Below are 11599 nucleotides of genomic sequence, written 5' to 3'. Positions count from 1 at the left end.
TCCGTTTGGATATTACTCGTGGCAGCAAAGATGCCTTGTGTGTGTACATGAAATGTTTGTTTTTACATTACTTTCTTCATATTGCTATATAAACGTACATTTCCTTTGCCTTCTCCTCTTCCCCCATCCTCAGACGCCTGTGCTCTGCATCCAGCCTTCTGCATGGCTTCTGTACGAACATTAGGCAATTAAAACTGAGCGAGATAGTCTTCTGTCACCCCTGGCATTTGGAGCCACAGACACACACTGCAGGTTTTAAAGGAAGCAAAGGGCAAAGATCTCATATGACACCAAGGCAGATCTTTATAAGCTCATTAGAAAATTGCCCGTTATTAATCCTGCTGAGAGTAAAACCGGTCTGGTGTAAAACAGCCCAGCAACAACCCTTTCAATCGATCATGCTGATTTATTCCAGCGTAGTTTGGTTCAAACTTGATCACCATCAGTGTTGTTGGACCCTTAGATAACAGGTGTCAATCTGCCATGTGTGAAACATCTTCAGCTTGAAACATGAGATTTAACTGAAGCAAGAAAAATCAGCCTGAAGCTGAAACCACTCGAAATACCAAATCTAATTTGAGACAGAGCAAGCAGTGAGGAAGATGACAGTGGATGCAATGGTCTGTGGCGCATCTTCAGAAGCTTTTTCACACCCATATGAATATTTGTCAAGTCAGACTATAAATCAAACCCTGCTAAAAATTTTTATCTGCTTTTGGCTTCAGGCATCTACTCAAAAGGACCCCTTGAGTCTGATTATGTTATGTACATCTTGTGAAATTCGCAGCGGTTTTATTCAGAACTAGGCAACAATACACAATTCATCCCTTTTTTTCTGTTATTAGCCTGCTAGAAGGGGAATAAAATTAACAAAACACTGTCAGATCATTCAAAGCACCCTCATTCATTAAAAAATATATCATTGTAGCCTGACCCTATCAGGGGACTTTAGCATAGCTATGTGACAGCCACTCCGGGTTACTTGTCAGAGTCCAGAGCTGAAGTGCAAAGGCAGGAGAGGATTTCATCTTGCATTGCCCAGGGCAGGTATTGCAGAGCTTGTCACTCCTCTAAGCAGAGATGCTCCGGCTGGAGCCCGCTCAGGATTGTTGACTTTGCTGCAGACAGTCGGGCTGGAGCAGACTCAGACAGCAACAAACCCTTTATGAAAGCAGCTGGGAAACAGCAGCAAAGACATCCAGTAACCGCCAGTTCCCGATGGACAAATTTAACCCGTTCAGGCTGTAGTCTGGCCCCAGCATTCCCAAACAACCAGTTTTCCTGATTCAGACTCACTCAGCTCCTGCCTTTGCTCAATTAAATCCCTAAATTCAATGTCTCCAGAAACATGGGGCTAGAAAGGATTTCCAGGGTCCATTCCACAGGCACCCCATGATCCGATCCGCACCTTAAGTTTATACAGCATCCTTTTAAAAGCTGGTGTGTGCAGGAGGCAATTTCCTCATTCCCAGATCTTGCTGAGAAGCTGTCCCAGAACTCCCTGCCCTGCTGATTAGGATACATGTCCTTGGCCCTAAGGTCCTATGGCTTACCCAGGGCACAAGGCAACGTGGAGAACATGGAGAATAACATCCAGTGTTGCTTCTTTTCTCCAAGCCATGGTAGGTCCAGAAACTGTGAGCCAGGGTGGCTCCAGTTGTAGGTGATGGCATCAATTGAGTCAGAAGGATTGGAGAAGACAGTAGGAAATCAAATTAGAGCAGAACTGCAGGAAGAGGCAGAGCTACCTTTAGCCTTGAAGACCATCTGCTTGGAGCTTTAACTTCTACCACAGTCTTATGGGTGCAAATGTTGGCTCTCAAGAGGACAAAGCACAACACAGTTTATTCTGAACTGGGGTAACTCAGTCATTGCTAGACCAGCAGATGGACGGACAGAAGGTGACATCCCAAACAAAGCCTGATGCTCCCATAGACCATCTCTGGGAGGGAGCTGGGCCTGCATTAGGAGCAATAACATGTCTGTGCCCATCTGTTGCAGATGGCACCGTACGGTTTCACAGCTTCATTTCACTAAGGGATGTTGGATTGATGCAGCAACTTGCCCAACCCTGCCAGGGCTTCTGCCCCAGTGGCAGTTGGTGACCTCCGAGCAGACAGCAAACCAAGCAAAACCAAGGGAGAAGTGTGGTGAAGTTAGCCACCACAATCACAGCTCGAGGTGAGCTGTTGGAGGAGCTGGACCAACAACAAAAACATATCCGTGCTCCTTGGTGACAACAGCGCCTGTTTTCCTCAGCCGTTGCGATAATCGCAGTCCTTGTGAAGGATCCCAAACCCAGCTTGCACGTGGGTTTTTGCTGGAGCAGTGCCAAAGGCCTGGGAACGTCCTCCCACTTTATCTGTGTTGGTTATAGCTTATGTCTCCCGTTTTATTATGTCTAAAATAGCTCTTTCTGCCCCAGGACCACTATGAGTGCACACATACCATTCTGTACTTGCTTGCCACTCTCTGATGAGGAAGCTGTCAATATTGCAGCATCTGCTGAAAAATGTGGAACTGATGTTTCTCTGTAGCAGGTCCTCATTTTAAGTCTCAGTGCAGTGCCTCCTCTTCCTTCAAAAGGCACTCGACGAGATGTGTGTGCTGGATGCTGCCTGGAGTCACACCAGACATCAGTCTGCAGGAGGCACTTACACAAAACCTGAGTTTCATTAGGAATACAGTGCACTGAACCTAAATCGACTGCACCAAGGCTTAAAAGATGAATCAGACCTTATAGACAGATTAAAAGTTAAATATTGCCATATTTCCCCATACACTATTAAATATATATATACACACATATACATATATGTATGGGGGAGATATATATATGTATGTCTGTCCATGCACCTCTATGTGTTTTTCAAGAGGTTTTATTTATTTATCTGAAGCAGATGAGAGTTAACTGGGATTTGCCCTAGCACTTGCCTGTTAGCCTTTGAGGGATTCCTGCATTCATATTCCCACTCCCTGTGTAACATGTAGATGCAGCGAAAATTTTTCTTTTAAACACTTGTATCTACCAAAGCCATGCCACGTGCTGATAAGCAATTTTCTGAAAACCTCACGTCATGATCACACGTGTATTAACATTGGTAATTGCAATGATAAGAAGACTTAGCTTAGCTTATTCATAGCCCTATTAGTCAGCAGGTTGCAAAGTGCTTCCAAGGAAGGTCGTCCTCTTATCCCCTTTTTAGGATGAAGGGAGGTGAAGAAGCACCTCTGCAATCAGTGTACTTGAAATCAGGGAGCCAACTGGTTTCTGCCTGATACTGGGGTTGCAATGTGGGGACAAGCTGCCAAGCTGCCTGCCTTCCATACTGTTCATTCAAAGGCGATGAACCACCAGACACTGAGTCTCCTGCCATAAGACAAGACATGCCCCATCAACTGGCATGAAGCAGCTGGTATTTTTGCTTTCATAAGGTCCTGTGCCCCAAGAGATATTTAGGATTTCTGTTAAAATGCCATGGAAGAGTCTGGCCTGCTCTTCTCCAGAAGGAACCTCTTTACATCAGGTGTAAACCTACAGCTCCTTCCCTCACCACCCTTGATATATTGAGGAGAAAAGGCCTTCCTCGCTATGCTAATTCACTGGTGCTTGGCTACGGCGCTCAGGAGAGAGCTCCTGGACATAGCACAGAAATCCAAGCGTGTCCTGGGACATCTTTGACAGTTGGACTTGATGATCCTAGAGTTCTTTTCCAACCTTAAAGATTCTATGATTCTTTGATCTTGGCATCGGTAAGGTCAGCATGGTGGGAACATACTGCTGGGGTGCGTTCCTCAATGGCAACAAGGTCCCGTCTGCTTATGGGACCTCCACGCTGCAAAGGACTACCAGGACAGTTGCACTCACACGCTTGGAGAGGACTTTTGATTTGACTTATTTACCTTTTCCACTTTCTTTCCAGTGAACTGGAAGACTTAACTAGATGTCTGACAGCCTCAGGAGACTTCGTTTAAATTCAGTGGAATTAATTTGCTTGATCGATGTTAGCCAAGTTAATGACCAGTGCATGAAGCAGACAGTTATTTGGATATTTTTTGGCTCTGGGAAAGGTTAAGTGAGGACAGTGCTGAGAGCTGTATTGAGATTTGGCAGCCCCACAGGGGAAGTCTGTCTCAGAGAGCAACTGCCTGTTTTTCAACTGAAAACGCATTTCCTCAGCTGCCTCTTAAGGTTAAACTTATTTTAAAGTGGAGCTTTAGCAGCCTGGAAAATAAAATTAGCAGGAAATAAACGTGTTTCTATTTTCCCTGTCTTCAAATATTGTTTTTTCTATCATCGTCTTCTCTCCTGTCATTGTAACAGCTCCCCATCTTGCTCTAGCAGAGATTTTTTTTTGAGTCTCGGCAAACCAGTCATCCAGCACTTCCAGCTACCAGGAAGAACTTCCAGGTTTCCTCACTAAAATCCAGGGAAGCAATTCATTTGAATACCTCGTGAGCTTTCAGATTTTGTTCTTCTGACACTTGTTTCTTACGCAGAGGAATAACCATTCCCACCTCAAAAGGTTGCTGGGGGGGTGGGGGGGGGAACAACAAAAAAACCACCTGAAAATACAACGAAATTAGTGGGAATAATAGCCTGGAAACATGGCTGCAGTGGTGATGATAAATAAGTTTTGAGCTGGGATAATTTGAATTGTTGTATTTTACTAGGGGAATTAAAGGCAACGCAGTTGATCTGATGGCACAAAGTCACACCTGTGGCAGAACATGGGACCTGAACACATCTGGAGTGGCCAGGGAAAAGGGGCAGAAGGGAATAAGTGGAAAAAGGAGATGGCAGGTTTTTGTTTGATCATATGCTAAAGTATATAACATCAGGAACTGTCAGATGCAGGATATCTGCAAGGGGCAGATAAATCCAGCAGCCTTTGCTGGAGCGTGCACCAGTCATGATTCTGAGCACAGTCATCATCATCAAACACCCCACAGCACATATAAGACAAGAAGAAGGAGCTTGTTGAAGGAATTCCCAATGTAGAAAAACTGACAGCAGGAGTGAAATAACCACATATACACATAAAAAAAAAAAAAAGAAAGAAAGAAAAATCTTAGAATCTGATGTTTCCTCCCCTCCCTGTATAAATATGTACAGATGCTCTCTGACATGGCAAGTACAAATGAGGAGATCTTGCTGCCGTTGGTGTGTATCACTCAGCTCGGCAACTACTGAGTCTAACTTCAAATCAGGATGGATGTAATGCTCGATGACAGCTGGCCTTTGAGATCTGAGACAAGCAAACCTCTCTGAATCTCATTAAGACCTTAAGACCGTGGTTTTGCCACTCTGCAGTGATTACTCGCAGATGCAAAGGTTGGAGCCTGAGGCGGGGGTCATCGCGACCATCTCGTCAGACTGCTGGTGACTCAGCCCCGCTTTCCTGATTGAGCTGGACCACTTTGCATGAAAACATCGGGCTTCATTTAAGATGTAGGGGTGGGGCTCAGCAGATCAAACACAGATGTCTCTATCAGCATCTGAGCTAGTTGTTTCTATTGTCAATGCAGAGAAACAGCCGTGTCCAGATTGTGGTTTTTTTAACCTAAATAGGGCAAATGAATCGCACTTGCAAGTGCCTGATATTTTCCAGGGATTAAGAGGGGAACCGTCAGTGGTCAGCTCGGAAGTGACGTCTGAGCAGTAAACATCAAGAGCGCAATTTAGCTGCCTGAACACTGTCGTCCAAGGAAGAGAAGTCACTTAAATGTTGTCCCTCCAGTTTCATATGTTATTTCCCAAAATCATGTTGTTTCCTGGGGATTGCAGGAGGTTCAAGTGTTCGCTGGGAGCTGGACAGCTGGACATCAAGCACTGCCCTGTTGCATTTCCATGGCTCTGCAGATTTCGGAAGGCAGGTCCAGTCTGCCCTTGCCTCCAGCTAGCTCCCCACCATCCCTCGGCCTCCCTCACCAAGGACAGCATGTGGGGAAACAACATTCCCAGGTGAGTTCAACCACCAGGGCAGATGTGGTCAGCAATGGCTTTTCAGTGGAGATCCCTTGTCCTGGGTAAGGGCATGAACAGCTTGGATGCAGCAGGATTACTAGAGAAGGAAAAGCAAAGCTCTGTCCCTTTAATTCCTTTTTCAAAGCAGTTTATATAGTCCAGAGTGCCTTCTCACCTCCTGGGAAGGGGAACATACTAGGTTAGGGGCCAGGGAATACATTCAAATCTCTTCCATGATCCCTCCATGCCTGGGAAAAGAGCAGAAGAGCTTTTGTCTTCTAGGGCATAGGTTCAGCTGCAACCCCAGGGAGAGCTGACCCAAAGACCTTGCTGTGGTACTGAAAATACAGGGTGAAATCACTTGGCTTCTGATAGGCATGAAGGCCAGATTAGATTATCACGATGCTCCTCTCTGGCCTACAAAGCTGTCCGTGATTATTTAAAAGACAACAATCCAAAGGGGGCCAGCGAGCCCACACCTCCCACTGTTATCTGTTAATTGTCCAGTCTGTCTCTCGGTGCTGATGTGCAAAGACATGTCTGAGCCTGAGCCATTCCACCTGTCATCCAGGATATCAGTTATAATAACACAAAAGAAACCATTGCCTTTCTTTGAACTAGATGAAGAGATGGGATAATTGTTATCACAGCATTGTGCCCAGAACCTGTCCATTAGTTTTAGGCACTGGGAAATGCTCAGACTGATAAGGGGAGCTATAAATGCTGGCAGTCACAAGTGTATTGGATGTGGCTGATAAAGTACTGATCTTTCCTTTTGCCTCACGGCAAGGTCAAGGCAGACCAGTGTCATAACACGAAGGGGAATTCATGGCTGTGACTCCTGGGAGAACATTAGTCACCTCCATCCAGCCCAGAGCAGGTGACTCCAGGCAGTGGGAGGGATTTTCCAGGCACAACTTCTTCTGGGTGCTTCTTCAAGTCTGGCCAAGGCAGTTCCTGCCTTGGTCTGTCTTGGGTATGGAGTCTATGGGTCCAGCCTGAGATGTGGGCTTCCCTCGACACCAGCACGCCCAGGCCTAAATCCTGACAGGATGCTACCCAGCAAACAGCTGCTGAGCACATCTAAGAAACTTCAGGCACCAGGGTTGGATGGTGCTGGTGAACGACAGCCACAGGGCTGAAGATGGTTGTTGCTGCACTTTTTAGGAAAGCCTTCCACATTTGTCAGAGGGCTGTGCAAGTGTATCTCCAGGGTTTGTGTGATCACACCATGCTGTCAGTATGAGACAGTCATAGCACAGACAGGAAGAAGAGGTGAAAGCATCCTTAGCATTGTCTACCCCTCCTTATCTCTCCAGTAAATTCTGTCTGAACCAATTCAGGGAGAGAAGTATCGCCTTTGGGTTCATCCCCTCCCATTTCTTCCTTCAAGCTCTTCTCTTAGACTCTCCCTCTTCACTGCCGTTCTCAGCTTCCCACGTTCCTGTCCATCTAGGAGGTTGTTGATGTTGTCGTTTTATTTCTCCTTATTGTCTTCCAGCTGGCAAGCGAAGCTAAGAATCTGCTCTTCTTGCAGATAAAGGGGCTTTCCTGAAGTTTCTCTGTAATTTTCATTAATTTCTCTTGAATGCTCATGAAATCAAGCAAGTTTGAGCAATCCCATCACTCCATCGGCTTGAGGATTGACTATCCATCCCTGTGCATTAGGTTCATGGAAAATGCAGTTTCTGTAAAACTGAAGGTTTCCATAATTTGTTTATGATTTGCATGCCCACACATACACACAGTCTTATTATTTTCCCTTGGGGAAATGAAAACAAACAACTTAATTTCTGCTTAAATTCACTTGAATCCATTTGTTTTGTTTTGTTAGGCATTGTTAAGGAAGCATTTTGCTTGGGTCATGCTGACCTCATGCTCTGCCTATTTTCATTACACAGGGACTACTTAAAAGTGCTTTGAGCATCTTGGACCTTTTTCTTTAGCTGTGAGGCAGCCTCCCAGTACGGATATTTTCCATGGTACGCCCTTGATTCCCATCATGCCCACGTTCATCCAGTGAGAGAAGTGAGTGCAGTGCCTGGCCGGGGGCAGACAGGAACCTGACACAATTAAGCCAGAACACAGGCAGTAACAGCATAGAGAGATTCAGGTTAATTCCTATGAAAAAACACCACCACTCCCTAAAAACAAAACAAACCAAAAAAAAAAACCCACAAAAAAACCCCCCAAAACACACACCAAAAACAAAAAATCAGAAAATGTATTAAAATTCAGGAAGTTGAAAATATTTCTTTTGGACTAGAAATCCAAAAATGAGATCTTTATAGAGCTATGTTCTAGGGGAGGGATAGCTATTCTGGAAAATGTTAATATTTCAGTCTGGTTTTGACTTATTTGGGAAGAAAACAATGGCATTCCTCTGGGCCCACAGTTCTTGTTTCGACTAGCTGCAGTGCAGCCCCACATCCAGCAGTCTCCACACCTTCTGGGAACTGAGCAAGCCACATCTTTCACGGGAAATGCATTTCTCCCATGCCCAGGCTTTTGGAAGGCTGGCTCCTGTGCTGGTGGGTGCAAGAGATGGAGCAAGGAAGCAGTCTGAGGGAAGGAGTGCAATAAAAATGGGGAAAGAAGATCCTTGGAGACCTTCTAAAGTCAAAGGGGGAAATCATGAGAGTGGGTTTCTTTTTGTATAAAAGGGGAAAGTATAAGGTGAAATTAGTGCGCACAGCTGAAGCCTGCACCAGCAATGCATTCTCTTTTCAGGATCATATGAGAGGCATGAGTCACACGCTGTCCCCGTCTCTACCTTGGAGGGACGAAGTGCAGCATCGCAGTTTGCAGTGCAGTCTACTGGAAATAATCTCTTCTGGACAAAAGGCGTTGTTGGAAGCGACTGCCATTTCCAAATGCCAGCATTTGGAAGCGTGCAAAGAATGACAGTCACAGGAACTGATATTTGAACAGGAAAAACAGTGCCAAGTGCTATATTTGGGCATGGTTATTGCCATGTTTATTATTGTTATCACCACTGGAATTATAGTTCTGGTTGGAGACTGTGCCTGAGATCAGACCTCCTTTTAGCAAGGGCTGTCTGCAAATATTGCAAGAGACAGTCCCTTCTCCCAGGATAAAAATAAACAAAGCTGTTTAAAAATATTCCTTTTTAGTAATAGCAAGGTTGCCCTGCATGTACAAGCAGACTTGACTTCAGGGTATGCAAGAAAGCTATGCTAAGTGCAGCCCAAATCATCTATCTGAGATATACTTCCTCTTATCAAGGAGTTTTATCTCCTAGTAGACAAGAGGTGGAAAGAGTGAAGTATTGCCATCCCCTTCGGAGGCACAGTGAGATGGAGCACCTTGCTCCAAAACCTGCAAGAAGATGTCCCTAAGCTCAGCCTTCCTAGCTCAGAAGAGCAGAAACCTAGTTTGTTCTAAACTGGAGCTTGCTGGCAGCAGGGTTTGATTACAGAAGCCAGTGCATGAGCTACCTGACCCAGGAGAACCCATCTCTTAAAATCAAGCTTTCAAGGCAAGACCCACTAAGGTCATCTGGTTGGCTTGGTCTCCTAAGGGATGCCCATAGCAGAGTAGGGGCTTGACTCCGTGCCAGTCATAGCCCCTAAACCGCAGACCGGTTTGTGCTTTTAGAGATGATTTTAAACTAGGCATCTGTTTTCTAAGACATGAGAGTAGTAGGGTGTATGGGAGACCCTGACTGCCTAAAATGACACAGGGACAGGACTCAAGTGACTAATCATAAGCATTATGTGTCATTTTTTTCACCCCACAGTTTCCCAGCAGGTCTCCAGATGCTGCTCCCCAAGGGCATGGACCTCTGTCATAGCTCCCCACCCCACGCGGGAACATCTCAAGTGACAACAGACACCTCTGTTTAAGCAACAGATCCTTCTCTATGTGCAGGCATCAGCCTGTGAGGTGGACATCTGACCTCCTGTTACAGTCAATGGAGACCAAGGCCTCTACCAAAGTGCCCACTCGGAGGTGCTTAGAGCCAGTTGAAATGCTCTGGCTTAGCTGAAATATCTAAGCGGCATAAATAAATAAGACATAAAAACTTCAGGAAACTTATTCCCTTCTGGAGTGGCAGCTGGAGGCTGGGAGGTTCTGTAGGGCCTCACGTATGGCACCAGGCACCTCTGTTGGGAAAGTGAACCATGTCCCTAACCTCTGAGCTAAATCCCAGCCATCCAGTGTACTCTTCCCCGTTGGGTCTTAAAAATATTTCATGTCCTTTCTTACATTGTGTCTTGCTATTAAAAAAAAATATATATAAATGAGCTTATCTGTTCTTGTGACTGCTTTTCAACAGCCTCCCAATGACTTTTCAAAGGAAAACAAGCTGTTTCACGGATGAGGAAAGCATGGCACAGAGAGGTGAGCTGAGATGCCTGTGGTCATCCAGAAGGCATAGCTGGGAACAAAGCCCAGTTCTCTTGACCATCAATCCAGGCCTCTAACCACAAGGTGAAACTGTGCATCCCAACCTCTGATCCTCACATCCAGCGCAGGAGCTGGTAGAGTCCAGCTGCTGGCTGAAGGCCACCCTTTTTCCCGTAACCGTAGGTTGAAAAGTAGTGAAGTTTCCAACATTCAATTTGTCTAAGCCTCTAAGCCCATCCTCACTCTTGAACCTACTGGAGGATAGATGTCCTTCTCATGAATATTTTGGGACCCTCAGAGGAAGCTTTGGAGCATATGACCGTATTACACCGCTTTGATGCACAAGGAAGTCCCAATCGCATTTGCTGCAAGGCTCTGAAAATTTGAAACTTCTCTCTGCCCATTCCCCCTCCTGGCTTTGTGCATTGGTATTCTCCACCATCACACTGCGCTGATGTGACTCTGTGCACTGAATTTCAATTAGTGGGTAGGGGGTACGGTCCTCATACAGAAATCCATTAGAAGCTGCCTGCTATTGAAGGGCAGTGAACAGATAAATGTGATTGTCTACGAGTCTGAAAACAAAGGGAACGTCCTGTGATTTTACTGGAAGCCAAGGTACTGTCGGTGGAAACAGGTCAATATAAAAATGACTCTCGGCTGCTGCATTGAAAAGTCTGGGAAAACTGAGAAGAATAAGGAAAGCAATTTAACTAGGAGGAAAAAAAAAGAGGAAAAAAAGGATCTTTATTAAATTACAGCTGTAGCTTTCTTTTTTAAAAATTCATGGGATGCTTGAGAGAAAGGTCAGGATCCTCATTCTTTAAAGCTGATGTTCAAGCCCCATGCACAGCAACTCAGAGCAGAGGTTGCCTTTTCACACTGCATTTCTAATCTGCTAGCCATCCCTGGGGCTTTCGGGGCAGGTTCATAGTTATTTTCTGACAGAGTCTCTCGGCTTTAACTGGAGCAGCCACTTCTCCTTGGGTGGAGATGAGTCATATAAATCCTCCATAAAGACCTGTGAGTGGCTGAGTTGTAATGGAGATCCCACAACTCATTATCTCTGTGGATCCAGCCTTTAGATTTCCACTCTACCACCCTTACGGTATGGAAATCCCTTGAAGAAAGAGGTACCCAGTGTCAATTAACACAACCTGTCTGGCCTCCAGCTGCCAATCCTGAAGGCAGCTTTGTTGTCTTGTAGATCCTGGGTCATATCTGCCAGCTCCACATGGATGTCTTGTACGTGGGGCAAGT

This window comes from Grus americana, chromosome 1 (assembly GCF_028858705.1).
Source record: "Grus americana isolate bGruAme1 chromosome 1, bGruAme1.mat, whole genome shotgun sequence".
NCBI classification, from domain to species: Eukaryota; Metazoa; Chordata; class Aves; order Gruiformes; family Gruidae; genus Grus; species Grus americana.
Note: the sequence above shows the minus strand (reverse complement) of the source record.